This window comes from Oncorhynchus clarkii, chromosome 7 (assembly GCF_045791955.1).
Source record: "Oncorhynchus clarkii lewisi isolate Uvic-CL-2024 chromosome 7, UVic_Ocla_1.0, whole genome shotgun sequence".
In the NCBI taxonomy this organism is placed as follows: domain Eukaryota; kingdom Metazoa; phylum Chordata; class Actinopteri; order Salmoniformes; family Salmonidae; genus Oncorhynchus; species Oncorhynchus clarkii.
This window is the reverse complement of record NC_092153.1, coordinates 10,594,989-10,610,879: the sequence shown is the minus strand read 5'-3', so window position 1 is coordinate 10,610,879 and position 15,891 is coordinate 10,594,989. Positions and strand designations below refer to the sequence as shown.

At 41.1% G+C, this 15,891-nt stretch overlaps 1 protein-coding gene across 1 annotated transcript in view; it reads left to right on the top strand.

Moving 5' to 3' along the window:
• The first annotated feature begins 288 nt into the window (after positions 1–288).
• LOC139414079 (collagen alpha-1(VIII) chain-like) overlaps positions 289–15,891 on the top strand; it is a 49,651-nt gene continuing 34,048 nt past the window's right edge. Inside the window, exon 1 of the mRNA XM_071161961.1 lies at positions 289–352. The gene's annotated coding sequence lies outside the window, so the exon portion shown is untranslated. The remainder of the gene's footprint in view (positions 353–15,891) is intronic.

Sequence of the window (15,891 nt, the reverse complement as noted above, 5' to 3'; positions counted from 1 at the left end):
AGCCTAGTCTCCTCTCCAGTAGCTCCACCCATCTGCACATAAAAGCCTAGTCTCCTCCCAAGTAGCTCCACCCACCTGAACATAAAGGCCTAGTCTCCTCCCCAGTAGCTCCACCCACCTGCACATAAAAGCCTAGTGTCCTCCCCAGGAGCTCCACCCACCTGCACATAAAGCCTAGTGTCCTCCCCAGTAGCTCCACCCACCTGCACATAAAAGCCAAGTCTCCCTGCCAGTAGCTCCACCCACCTGAACATAAAAGCCTAGTCCATGCTGTTTACTTCTGTTCAGGGGTCTGTATCACACTTCTGTAACTCCGGTGATAGTTCCCCTCAACAGACACACACTGAGCAAGGTAAGGACATCCTATAGGTTTCCTGGAGGAAGGTGTGGTCTGTCAGGATTAATTTGGCTGATATTATGATGATGATTTGGAGGGGTTTTGTGAACTGGGTGTTTATCAGGAGTGTATTCTCATTCTCTAGACCTGGTACCACCTGACTATTTGGTGCTTTCAATGTCTGCATTTTTCTCCTCCGGTGAGTTTGTGTATTCTGGCAAGGGTGACGAGGGAACGGGGCGAGATTCTTTGCACGTGTCTGGGTTGTTCTGAAGGCTATGTGGTTAAAATGAGGAGAACGTGCAGCTCAAATTGTTCAGTGTTCATTGGGACTTTTTTTAGCCTTTCTTCACTGAGAGATTCCCTGAAAAAGATCATGCTGGAATAATCCTAAATCTCGTGATGATGATGCACTTATTTTTCTAAAGAGAAAAGGACATGTGAAACAGACAGTCTGTTCAGTGGAAATCCAGGGCTTGTCAGAGGTGTTAACTCTGAGAGAACTGACCCAGTAGCTTTACTTCCAGTCTAGTTAGTTAATACCACATTGTGTATTAGGATGGTGATGTCAGAGGTGTTAACTCTGAGAGAACTGACCCAGTAGCTTTACTTCCAGTCTAGTTAGTTAATACCACATCATGTATTAGGATGGTGATGTCATCTCCAGTCTAGTTAGTTAATACCACATCATGTATTAGGATGGTGATGTCATCTCCAGTCTAGTTAGTTAATACCACATCATGTATTAGGATGGTGATGTCATCTCCAGTCTAGTTAGTTAATACCACATCATGTATTAGGATGGTGATGTCATCTCCAGTCTAGTTAGTTAATATCACATCATGTATTAGGATGGTGATGTCATCTCCAGTCTAGTTAGTTAATACCACATCATGTATTAGGATGGTGATGTCATCTCCTGATAAATCCTTCGCTTAGCATTCAAATATTATTCATATTATTCACATTTATATCATTCGAGGCAGAGAGAGAGAGGCTGTTGAACACAGATTAACCCATTGAAAACATACCTCCAGGAGTCAGGATATGTGCAGCCTGATGGCCTGTCCTTGTAAAGTCAGTAGGCCCTGTGTCCACTAGACATGACTATGTGGCTCTGGGCTTCTTAATGGGTTCCCTAAAGCCCCATGCAGCATCCTAGCTTTACCTTCACTTCCTGGCCCATAGATCTTAGCCTGGACCCTGAGGGCGACTCTATTCTGTCCCCCCTCACTTCCTCTCTCTCTTTCCCCCATTTTGCTCTCTCTCTCTTTCCCCTCTCTTTCTCCCTCTCTTCCTATACAAGGATTAGATACAGCAGCAGGTTGTTTCTGTTGTCTCTGAGGTTCATTGTGGGAGTGTTCCTGTGTGTCTGCTGTGCAGCCTGAGAGAGAGGGCCAGAAAAAGGCCTGGGCAGCAGGTTGTCGCTCTACCCTCCCTAGAGGGTCACTCTCCCCCTGAAGGTGTGGAACCACAGTACCCGGTGTGATCTGTCTTAGACCGCTCAGCCATTCCAGGGAGGGGTGGATGAAATCATTTGGAATTCAACTTCTAAGCCGCGACCTATTGTATGTGTTGTGTGAGCTAAGGGTGGTGCCCTTGCCTTGTTCAGGGTGAAGAGGTGATTCGGGTGTAGTCAGTTGGCAGAGATTGACTAGACAACGAAAAGTGGAGATTGAGTCTCTGACATGGTTATAACTGTGTTCTTTGCTAGTTTAAAACAAATCACACCTGGTGATGTCATTTAGTTATTTATTTTCTGAAGTTTATCTGGACAGGGACAGCGTGCAACAACAACATGCGTTGCTCCAGATTTAGCAAACAGCTCATTTACATACTTAGTCCCTGGGCAGGTGAACATATACTGTAACCACGACAACATTATATACAAAAGGACAACATATGTACATCAGACATTAAAAAAAACCAGGAAGGACATATAGACACGTTTCAGAACAGAGGCTAGGACATTACACATACAATTCATTTCACATATTGCTGTTGGACTTTATACATTTGAGTGATAAAACACAACACATAAACACATAAAATCAGAATGTTGCACATCAACCCTCGCCTCAGACTGACAAGTGGCTGTGTATTATAAGGGGTCACTCTGATTATTAGGGGAGGAACATTTACATTTTCAACAAACAATGCACATAATGAAATTAGATTTAAATCTGTATAGCTTAGGCAATTAGTGTCAACCTATTGGACAAAAGCACATTGTGTGACTGCTCTAGCTCATAAATTAGTAGGTCTCTCTCTCTCTCTCTCTCCAATTAAATTTGCTTTATTGGCATGACGTAACAATGTACATCTTGCCAAAGCATACTTTGGATATTTACAATATTAAAATAATAGTAAACAATATTGTCAACAGGACAACAGTAACAACAATAACCAAGGGTCAAAATAACTATTGAAAAATAACAATATACAGGACATGTTGGTTGGTCTGAGACACTGTCCCTCATCTTATGGCAGGCAGCAATGTACTGAAGAGCGCTGCCAACCCACAGCTCTCGACGTCCGCCCCCAACAGGATGGGAAGCCTATTCTCATCAGAGGTCATTGAAACCTTGAATAAGGGTTTCAAATGTGGGGAAATGACACTCTCTAATTGTTTTATATTTCTGACATTTTGTCAGGAAATGCAGCTCTGTCTCGGGTTCTGCTGTGGTGCTGTGGGTGCACAGGGAGCCAGGTTTTATTTCTCTCTCTCTCTCTCCTTCCTTCCTTCCTTCCTTCCTTCCTTCCTTCCTTCCTTCCTTCCTTCCTTACTTCCTTCCTTCCTTCCTTCCTTACTTCCTTCCGTCCGTACTTCCTTCCTTCCTTCCTTCCTTCCTTCCTTCCTTCCTTCCTTCCTTCCTTCCTTCCTTCCTTCTCTCTGCTAATGCCGTTGTATAAGAAGTGTTTATAAGGTTTAGGGGAATGTGCCCTGGGATCACACAGCTGCAGTGGCTGTGATTTGAGCACACTACCAAATACGGGACAGTAGCAGTCTATCCCTAGCAGATCAGCCCTACTGCCGGGAGCAGAGAAGCCCTGTTCCGTTCCACTGCAGCTGCTGTATATGGTTCTTTAGTAGCTCATCGGGATATAACACCCACTGAATAGATGTATTCATAGTGCATTTAATTACAGTGCCTTTCTGAAAGTATTCACACCCCTTTTTCCACATTTTGTTGTGTTACAGCCTGAAGATTGAGATTTTGTTTCACTGACCTACACACAATACCCCGTAATGTCAAATTGGAATTATGTTATTTAAAAAAAATAATAATTACAAATGAAAAGTTGAAGTGCCTTGAGTCAATAAGTATTCAACCCCTTTGTTATGGCAAGCCTAAATAAGTTCAGGAGTAAAAATGGGCATAACAAGTCACCTATTAAGTTGCATAGACTCACTTTGTGTGCAATAATATCTAAGGTCCCTTAGTCAAGCAGTGAATTTCATACACAGATTCAACCACAAAGACCAGGGAGGTTTCCCAATGCAAATAAAGGCACCTATTGGTAGATGGGTAAAAAAAGGCAAACATTGAATATCCCTTTGAGCATGGTGAAGTTATTAATTACACTTTGAATGGTGCGTCAATACACCCAGTCACTACAAAGGTACAGCATGAGGCCAATGGTGAATTAAAACAGTTAGAGTTTAATGGCTGTGATAGGAGAAATCTGAGGATGGATCAACAACATTATAGTTACTCCACAATATCAACCTAAATGACAGAGTGAAAAGAAGGAAGCCTAAATACAACATATTTAAAAACATTCATAATGTTGGCAATAAGGCACTAAAGTAAAACTGCAAAAAAATGTGGCAAAGAAATTAACTTTATGTCCTGAATAAAAAGTATTATGTTTGGGGCAAATCCAACACCTCATGGTGTTGGCTGCATCATGTTATGGGTATGCTTGTCATCGGCAAGGACTAGGGAGTTTTTTAGGATAAAAATAAACAGAATAGAGCTAAGCACAAAACCTGGTTCAGTGTGCTTTTTAACAGACACTGGGAGACAAATTCACCTTTCAGCAGGACAATAATGTCACGACTTCCACCGAAGTTGGCTCCCCTGCCTGTTCGGGCGGTGCTCGGCGGTCGTCGTTACCGTCCGACTAGCCGCTACCGATCCCTTTTTCGTTTGTCTGTTGGTTTTGTCTTATTAGTTTCACCTGTGTGTATTTTAGTTTAATTAGCTTCCCTATATGTAGTAGGTTGTCCCGCCCTTGTTTTGTGCGGGATTGTTTTCGTTACTCTGTTGGATAGTGGTTTTCATGTGTGTATTCTCCGGACTGTTTGGTACTGTGTTTGGGCTGGTCGATGCGCCCTGTATGTTGGCGTGACCGTTTTTTTGGAGGAGAATAAATCACGATATACTGAACCCTGCTCTCTGCGCCTGATTCCAACCCACCACTCCTAGTATCCCGTGACAAATAACCTAAAACACAAGGCCAAATATACACTGGAGTTGCTTACCAAGATGACATTGAATGTTCCAGAGTGGCCTAGTTACAGTTTTTACTTAAATATGCGTGAACATCTATGGCAAGACTTGAAAATGGCTGTCTAGCAATGATCAACAAACCACTTGTTTGAGCTTGAAGAATAATGTGCAAATATTGTATAATCCAAGTGTGCAAAGCTCTTAGAGACTTACCCAGAAAGATTCACAGCTGTTATCACTGCCAAAGGTGAATCTAACATGTAAGGACTCAGGGGAGCTAATACTTATGTAAATGAGATAATTCTGTATTTAATTTGAAATACATTTGCAACAATTTCTAAAAACATAATTTCACTTATTTCATTATAGGGTATTGTGTGTAAATGGGTGAGACCAAATATATTTAATTTGTTTTCGAATTCAGGCTTGTAACACAACAACATGTGCAATATATAAATACTTTCTGAATGTACTGTTGATAAAATAACAGTTTTGTGGATATCTAAAATAAAATAGTTTAAAAGTTATGTAAATTCTGAATTGAAGTATTCATAGTGAATTTAATAATATTATTGGCAAAATAACTTGAAAGTTATGTGGATATCTAAAATAAAATAGCTTGAAAGTTATGCAGATATGTGGAGTCATATTCTTAATAAAATATCCTTGAAAGTTATGCAGATGATGTCTCAAGCGAATGGCATGGAATTCAGAATTCCTACGTCAGTTTTGTATGGAATGTGATGTAGAAAATATTTGATTGCTGAACTGTATAATACGTTAAGTTGTCTCTGACATCCATCATGTTTCTTATCCTCATCACTATCCTGTCTGGCCCATGGCCGTACTGTACATCTCTCTTCTGAGAGATCCTAAATGATCCTGGGTTTGGTTTAATGGTCTGGAGTGAAGCCATCAGCATGTGGGTAAAAACAACACAACATGCTGTTATATATATTTTATGGTGGATTATGGTACAGGGGGGAAGGAGAAATATGTGTTATGGTAACACCTTATGTAACCAACGGTAATAACATTTTATTATCAACATGGCGTTACATGGTAACTGCTTTGTAACTGCAGGGTAAAGTGTTACCAGTGTTATTGTGAAGAGAGCATCGATGACAGAAGCTAAAGTTCCTTAGTCTGGTCTCATGGATGGGATATTTCTCACACTGCAGTAGTTGGGAAAGTACTCAATAGTCGCACTTTAGTAAAAGTAAAGATACCTTAAAAAAACATAACTCAAGTCAAAGTGAATGTCACCCAGTAAAATATTACTTGAGTCAAAATCTTAAAGTATCTGATTTTAAATGTACTTAAGTACAGTGGTGGAAAAAGTACTGAATTGTCATACAAAAAAAAATCTTAAGTGATATGACATGCTATTCTATAAAATAATTTCTCCTTAATTAATATTACCTGATTGAGCGAATCATGTAAATGTAATTAACTAAATAATATTTATAGAGCTGTTATCATCCGAATAAACTCTTAAAGACCTAGTAATATTTTACATCAATAGCAGTCAATATTAATCGTCATCTTAATTCAGTCTCATCTGAAAGTTGTAAATTCTTGGTTATCTGCATGAACCCTGACAAGTTAACAAGTTGAATCAGCAATACAAAATTGGGTTTAATTATTTATTTACTAAATACCTAACTAATCACACAGAATTACACATACACATAATTAAATCATAACTTGATTACAAATTACGTCATAAAGGAAAACGTCCCTAGCGGGCGGAACAGATATGACAGCTGGTTACACAAAAGAAAAGGGGCTGGGTTTGAGCGAAAGAGCGGGAAGACTGAGGGCGAAGCTGTGCTATCGTAAATACAGTATCTTATGCATTCTAAATTACCGGCCATTTGGAAAAGGAGAATGCAATAAATATTTACTCTGAGCTGCGCTTCGGTAGGTTGGTGGTAGATGGAAGGCCAACCGAGTCCTTTGTCCTTTGAAGAATGTCTCTGGTTGTCAATTGGATACGTTGTAGTAGCGTTGTTGAGTGATAGACGGGATACTCTGTCTGTTCCTTCCTAACCCTCATTTGCAGCGGCTGTTGCTAACTCAACGGCTAGGAGGTAACACTTCTGTAGTGAATAAGAGTTCATACCATTTGCAACCAAAGCTCACACTGATGTTGGCTTCGTTCTGTAGTTATTATCTGAAACATTCTGACATAGGACCGTCGTCCTCACGTCCTGGGAACAGAAGGTTATATTGTCGTCAAGGGCTTATATAGGAAGGGAGAGGAGGGCGTGTTTGAAAAGTTTTATAGACCATGTCCCTTCACAGGGGCGGGACACTGATTGAGCAGCCCTAAACTTATGAAAACCCAAATCTCACATTTTAGAAGCTAAAATCACATTTCATCCCATCACAAATAATTTCATATTCTAACATTTAAATTAAACAACAATTCCATGTGAATCCGATAACTCTGATGTGTAGACTTTCCACTGTAGAGTTTATGTCATCTTATCATTGATGAGAATGTCTCAGATGACAACCGAACTGACATCATATTCATTAAGTACCACCGCATATGTTCAATTGGTCGGATTACCAGAATATAGTTAATTTCCCCCCACCTTCTGATGTTCCCAGAATGTCTATGTTAACCAAGGGTTTTTCAAATGTAACATCAATAGGGTAGAGAGAGGGAAAAGGGGGGAAGAGGTATTTATGACTGTCATAAACCTACCCCCAGGCCAACGTCATGACACATCAAATTCCTTATATTAAGAAAACCTGACTACACAGGTTGTTTTTTATATTTACGGACAGACGGGCACACTCCAACACTCAGACATAGTGAGTCTCCTGATCAGAGGCAGTAGGGATTACATTGCGTTATAATGATAGGTGTGTGAACTGTGAACTGCTGAGGTCATCGTGATCACCATTGGTTTCCCCCCTCTGGAGACTGAGAGCTACGACCAAATAACTCAGGGTGACTCCTGTAGCCTTGGTCTGTAAAGAGAGCGTCTATGTGTGAAGGAATGCTGGAAAAGGCCAGGCACACACACACATCGATCAGATCATAACATGGGCAGGACAACGGGAGTATTGGCAGAGGCGCTGACCTTTGCAGGGCAGGTATTTAGACTGCTGGGAGTGGAGTAGTGTTTGTGATGGGATAAATCACATAGGACAAGGCCAGATGAACAGCACATACAGAGAGGGGAGAGGAGGGAGAAGAGAGGAGAGGAGAGCATAGGGGAGGAGAGAGGTGAAGGAGGGAGGAATTGAGAGGAGAGCAGAGGGGAGGGGAGAGGTGAAGGAGAGAGGAATGGAGAGGAGAGCAGAGGGGAGGGGAGAGGAATGGAGAGGAGGGCAGAGGGGAGGGGAGAGTTGAAGGAGGGAGGAATGGAGAGGAGAACAGAGAGGAGGGGAGAGCTTGGGAACAAAGTTAAAGTGAGTGAAAGACAAAGGATCAGGAGTGAGTTGGAGGGATGATTGATTCCACTGCTGCTGTCAGAGTGGGACAAGAGTCCTCACAGCCATCTTATCCTCATACAGTTGTCTGATGGGGCTCCCTCCCTCTTACTCTCTCTACTTCTCTTTCTTGTGCTGTCTCTCTCTTGCTGTCTCTGTGTCTCACTCTCCTTCTCTCTGTCTCTCTTTCTTTCTCTCTCTCTCTTTCACCTTTCCTCCCTCCCTCCCTCCCTCCCTCCCCCCTCCTGCTCTGTCTCTCTGTCTCTGCTGCCCAAGGGTCTTCACCACTAGACCAGGTCAGCTGAGTGAAGTGTGGAGTGGTGTTCCTGAATACACAGAGAGAGCACCCACAGATGAGATGAAGACTAGAGGGAGAGAGAGGCTTAGGTCCCGATGGGTTTTACAGTCCCCAGATGTGTGTTTGGCTCCCGCTCGGCTCTGTCAGCTGATCGGACATTCCTGTGGAACCAGTGGTGTGTCTTTCCCTTTGAAACTCCAGAATGCTGCTGGGAAAAAAGTCTAAGTGGGATACTTTTGGACGTCCCAACTCTGACATCACCCCATTGAACTTGAAATATAAAACAGTTAAGGTAAGGGTTAGTGTTAGGTAAGGGTTACGGTAAAGATTAGAGTAAATGTTAAGGTTAGGAATTATGGGTTAAGGTCGGGACGTCCCAAGGTTCCTGGCTATCACTAACCCATGCTGCTGCTAATACTGCTCTTCTTCTGTTTAACACACTACTCATTATTGGAGGCTGCTGAGGGGAGAATGGCTCATAATAATGGCCGGAACGGAGCAAATGGAATGGCATCAAACACCTGGAAAGCATGGAAACCATGTGTTTGATGTATTTGATACCCTTCCACTGATTCTGCTCCAGTCATTACCATCTGTGTGTGTGTGTGTGTGGTAGAGTAAGGTTGGAGTGGTTGCCATGGTTATCTGTGGACATCGGTTGCCAAGGCGGCCAGGTCAAGTGTGCGAGTTAGGTAACGTAAAGAGCGTGACAGCCATCAGCATCCATTTTATTGGGAAGCCCTTGAGGACAGAGAAAACAGCCCGTTCTCATGGGGTCAATGGGCCAAACGGGTGACACCAAAGACAATGGGCTTCTTTAGGTCACCAGCCACAGCCTGTAGGAAGGGAACATGAACTGAGGCTCTGATCTAAAATCAGCTTACTCTCATCATATCCTAACCTTACGTATTAGATGGGAAAATGCTAAACTGACCTTGGATCAGTGAGTACTGATGTAGGAACTTATTTTGAGCCAGTTTCCTACAGCAGGAAAATAATCCTGCAGCAACAGGAAATGTGAAATATTATGTGGATTATAATTATTGGGCATTTTTTTGTATGGGTTGATACATTTTTCGATAGGACAAATCAAGTCTGACATTTTAAAGTGGAAATTACAAACTTTAGAAGCCTTTTTTAAACCTTGAATACACTACAACTTTCAGCAACAAAAAGTTTCATCAAGAAAAGAGTGATCAAATTAAGATCCTACATCTGTAGGGTAAAATTCATTTTATTCAGGGAAGGAAGGAGAGCACACAGATAGGTCCATGGGAAGGTGTCAGGCATTTCCCTCTGGTATTCTGTGTAGAGTTTCCAAGGGCAGCTTTGTAAGAATTACAGTACTTTGTCTCCAGTCACGCGTCCTACCTTTGTGTTCAGAGGACATGATCCACATTCAACTTAAACTGTTCAAGCTTGATTTCTGGAACCGACGCAAGCAAAACGGCATCAAGTAAAGCCCAACGTGGTAAAAATGAAAATCCTTCCTTTTGTTCCCTCCTTTTCCCTCACTCCATCTCTGTTCCATAGAATATGTTTAACCCACTAGCCTTTTGACTGTGAGTCTGTTCCAGCTTAGCTTGTCTCCATTGCCAGTCTTCGAGTGATATGCGTCATATACAGCATGTTGAATATGTTTCAAGTTTCAAAGTTTATTTGCCACGTGCACAGGATACAACCGATGTAAAACAGTACTGACCTCTTTCCCAACAATGCATTGAGAGAATAATAGAAAATTGGATAAAAAAAACACAGAAGTATAATATGGCAGGATAAAGAAAACGGCCCGTCTTCATCCATTTTCAGCCTCATGTTTTCAGTTGATTGATGGAGAATTGTGAACATTAGAAATACATCTGATGGTATTCTGGGTAGAGAGAGAACTGGTCCTCTGAGCTGCCTATTGTCTTACTGAGCGTCGTAACAGAGAGTCTGATTTGACCACCTCAACAGTCCAGAGTTCAGATCAGTGTAAAAGGTGACATTATCCCTTATTGATTTGCTTGCTGTGTCCGTGTTTGAAGTGAGGTTGCAGTTTGATCAGAATCAGAAACAAGCCGTGTTCGATTTGGATAGACGACGACAGGGCCAGTAATGTTCACGTATAAGTTCACTTGTCAACGTTTCTTGTTCACTGCATGTTTACATAGTGAAGGGGTATCAGGCCAAGGGGTGCCGTTGAAACAGCGATGCCAGACCTGACTACAGACTACTAAAGAAGCACATATCTCAACAGCATGGTTGGTATTCAACATGCTTTTCCTCATGATCCCCTTTTGATTATTGAGAATTAAAGTTACCATCTGGAAGCAGTCAGGGAAATACAGAGGAGAAATGGAAATGGGATTATTTTCAAACCCCCGAGTTGGGGGCGATAAAAGAGTTGTGGCGCGGGACCAAGCAGACACTGCTGTGGTTGGAAGTGGTGGCAAAGGTGGTAGGAAACAGACATCCTGTGGTAGAGTGGCAACAGCCTTTTTTTATTTATTTTTATTTATTAAACTTGGCAAGTTAGTTAAGAACAAATTCTTATTTACAGTGACGGCCAAGCCCGGACGACGCTGGGCCAATTGTGCGCCACCCTATGGGACTCCCAATCACAGCCGGATTTGAAACAGGAACTGTAGTGACACCTCTGGCACTGAGAACGGTGCCTTAGACCGCTGCACCACTCAGGAGCCACTTTGTTGCATTATCATTATTGTTTTGCACCACACTAAAAATCACAGGTTAGTGTCTAGGTCAGGGCTCTCCAACCCCGTTCCTGGAAAGCTACCGTCCTATAGGTAGAAAACCTACAGGGGGGTTGCTCACCAGGAACAGGGTTTGAGAGTCCTGGTCTAAGTATTGACAGAGGTTTCGGAGAAATACATTTTGGCAGCCTGTTGAAGGAAAATTTAGACGTTTGACTGACTTTTGTTGTTCCAACAGCAAGCCCCAGAAAACAATGTGAGAATTTTATTGCAGTCATGTGAATATGATAAGTAAATAAGGCAGGGAGTGGGGAGGAAACAGGTTGCTTTTGCAGCTGAGAGCTTGGACCCGGCTCAGTTGTTGGATTCTGAATTTGCTGTGTGCCGGACGTCGACTCCCTAGTGGAGGCCCGTCGTTCTCTCTCCTCGGCCAAATTGAGGAGCCAAAGAAGACGGCTCCCACAGGTGTCTCGCAATTGGTCCATCTAGAATCCCTTGGATTATCCAAGACTGTCACCCGATTGGTTGATGTGAGTGGGCTGCGTGGAGACTGGAAAATAGCAGCTGTGAACCCTCGTACCCCGGCTCTCTTTAACTCTGGGTGTCTGGCCCTCACTGTCCACAGGGGGAGTAGTTAACCTTAACCACGGTAGCGTCCCACCTCGTCAACAGCCAGTGAAACTGCAGGGCGCCAAATTCAAAACAACAGAAATCCCATAATTAAAATTCCTCAAACATACATGTATTTTACACCATTTTAAAGATACACTTGTTGTATATCCAGCCACAGTGTCCGATTTCAAAAAGGCTTTACGACGAAAGCAAACCAAACGATTATTTTAGGTGAGTGCCTATTCACAGAATTACACAGCCATTTTTCCAGCAAAAGAGAGGATTAAAAAAAAGCAGAAATATAGATCAAATTAATCACTAACCTTTGATGATCTTCATCAGATGACACTCATAGGACTTCATGTTACATAATACATGTATGTTTTGTTCGGTAAAGTTCATATTTATATCCAAAAATCTGAGTTTACATTGGCGCATTGTGGTCAGAAATGCATTGTCTCAAATAAACATCCGGTGAAAGTGCAGAGAGCCACATAAAATGACAGAAATACTCATCATAAACATTGATAAACTATACAAGTGTTTTCATGGAAAAATAGATAAACTCTCCTTAATGCTTTATGGCGAAAGCACACTTTGCGATTATGTTAGCTAGCCACAGAAACGCATACAGCCATTTTCCAGCCAAGGAGTGTCACAAAAGTCAGAAATAGCATTAAAATGAATCACATACCTTTGATGATCTTCATCAGATGACACTCATAGGACTTCATGTTACACAATACATGTATGTTTTGTTCGGTAAAGTTCATATTTATATCCAAAAATCTGAGTTTACATTGGCGCGTTGTGGTCAGAAATGCATTGTCTCAAACAAACATCCGGTGAAAGTGCAGAGAGCCACATAAAATGACAGAAATACTCATCATAAACATTGATAAACTATACAAGTGTTTTCATGGAAAAATAGATAAACTTCTCCTTAATGCTTTACGGCGAAAGCACACTTTGCGATTATGTTAGCTAGCCACAGAAACGCATACAGCCATTTTCCAGCCAAGGAGTGTCACAAAAGTCAGAAATAGCATTAAAATGAATCACATACCTTTGATGATCTTCATCTGGTGGCACTCCCAGGTCTCCATGTTAGACAATACATTTTCATTTTGTTCAATAAGTTTTTAAAAAGTACAATAAAGGTTAGTAGAAACATGCCAAACGATGTTTAAAATCAAGCCTCTGGTTGTTTTTGTCATAAATAATCAATAATATTTAAACCGAACAAAAGCTTTGTCAATAGGAAAGTAGAAACAAGAAAAAAACGTTCACGATCAGGGCGCATGGCTGATGAATGGAAATTTCCACTGGCCACTGATTGAAAGTGCTGTATCTCCCTCATTTTTCAGAGTAAAAACCTGAAACAGTGCCTAAAGACTGGTCACATGTAGAGGAATGCACAGAGCTCGTGAACTGGGTCCTAAGTCTTTGTATGGTGGATAGGCTTTCAATGGAAAAACAGCCTTTCAAAATAATACTACTTCCTGGTTGGATTTTCCTCGGGTTTTCACCTGCCATATCAGTTCTGTTATACTCACAGACATTATTTTAACAGTTTTGGAAACTTTAGAGTGTTTTCTATCCAAATCCACTAATTACATGCATATCCTATATAATGGGACTGAGTAGCAGACCGTTTAATTTGGGCATGCTTTTCATCAAAAATTCAGAATGCTGCCCCCTACCCTAGTGAAGTTAAATTACAGTATTGTTAAATGAACTAGGGGTGTTGGTAGGACAGGTGTTGGTAATTGAATAGGATGTGTTTTGGTCTGCTTGCTCTCAGCAGGGAGGCAGATTGACACGTCCTTGGAGACGTGCCATGATGCATCTGTTTTAAAGAGCCTATTGCTCTTCTCTGTTTTCACTGCTGTTGTTGTTGTTATTGTTGTTGTCAGTAACCCCTTATTGGTCATATACTTTTTATTATTATTGTTTACTCATTGCAAAGCGAGTAAATTAAAACATTTCTATTGCAGTGCCGTCCGGTGTTTATCCATTCGTGTTTGGCAGCACTCAGTCATCTGTCCATGGTGCTGGATACATACATTTCAAACACAATAGTTCTGAAAATCTTATCGGATCAGAAATATACCTCTTGGTTTAAAGTAAATGCTGGTGTCTTGGTATCCCCTCTCAGCTCTTTCATGTTTGTGTATTATTTTAATCAAAGCTGTAAATCATTCTTAATCCGAGGTCTCAGAGTCATTTCCGACATGAAGCCTAAGGGATGTCTTCTGAGTCTGGGAATAATTGTCTCGCTGATCACTGTGGATGCCAAGAGTGTGCAAAGCTGTCATCAAGGCAAAAGGTGGCTTCCTTGAAGAATCTCAAATATAAAATATATTTGGATTTGTTTAACACTTTTTTGGTTACTACGTGATTCCATATGTGTTATTTTATAGTTTTGATGTCTTCACTATTATTCTACAATGTAGAAAATAGTCAAAATAAAGAAAACCCCTGGAATGAGTAGGTGTGTCTAAACTTTGACTATTACTGTATATATAATAAGATGATAAAAAATAGAATGACAAAGCTGTAAAACATTATTCTAAATACAAACCATCAGCTCAGTGAATACCATTGGTGTTTAATATGAGGGTTTCAGCATGAAATATCATTAATCTGTATTTTTTTACACACATTTTTCTATGTCAATATGTCTTTGTTGTAAGTGTGTTGGTGCCAAACTGGTGACAGTTGTGAAAACATACAATAGTTGGAAGAGTTGCAGAGTTAAGTGAAAATAATGTCATTGTTGATTAGCTTTTTTCATTATTTTGTTGATTTTCTCTTGAACCAGAAAGTCTATATACCAGAAACTTGTGGACATTATGGACACAAATATAAAAATAAATTATACTATATATTAGGGCCGAGATGATACCAGTATTTTTTATTTTGCAAAAATGAAAGCACGAAGCACATCATACTATTTGGTCCTTTAAAAACCTGCTGTATATAAAATATTGGGTTCATCTTTGTATTTGTTTATTTGGTTCCCTCTTACATTTTGCAGAAGCATCAGCTACTCTTCCTGGGGTCTACAAAACACACAAAACATGACAAGTAACAGAACACTGATAGACAAGGACAGTCACAAAACATGACAAGTAACAGAACACTGATAGACAAGGACAGTCACAAAACATAACAAGTAACAGAACACTGATAGACAAGGACAGTCACAAAACATGACAAGTAACAGAACACTGAAAGACAAGGACAGTCACAACTTTTAAACACAACAATTTACAAACACCACAACTAAAAAACAATGTGTGTGTTTGTGTGTGTCCCCCCTCATAGTCCAGCTTTTTTAAAGGTACAGTAATTTTTCTGTTTGACTGAGTAATGGAAGATGGAAGGGAGCTCCATGCGATCATGGCTCTGTATAACACCGTGCGTTGCCGTGAATTTGTTTTGGACTTGGGGACTGTGAACAGATGCCTGGTGGCATGTCTTGTGGGGTATGTATGGGTGTCTGAGCTGAATGTCTGCGTAATCAAATAACAATCTGGAATTTTCATTGCAGTAATATTTCTCATGGAAAGAAGCAGTTAATCTCTCGTCAACCCTCAACCAGGAAGGACTGGCATGTTGTTGATGTTAGTTCTGTATGCGTAGTTAATGGCAAGGCTTGCTGCTCCGTTTTGAACCAGATGCAGCCTTGCTAGGTCTTTCTTTGCTGCACCTGACCATATAACCGGACAGTAATCAAGACCAGAGCCTTAACGACTAGTACAGTTGATTTCTGTGTCAAAAATCGCAGAACATCTTTATATACCAGAGTGATAGTTCTCCACTACTGTCCAGAGTGATAGTTCTCCACTACTGTCCTCAGTGATAACACCTCTACTACTGTTCATAGTGATAGCACCTGTACTGCTGTTCATATTGATAACACCTCCACTACTGTTCATAGTGATAACACCTCTACTACTGGTCGTAGTGATAATACCTCTACTGCTGTTCAAATTGCTAACACCTCCACTACTGTTCATAGTGATAACACCTCTA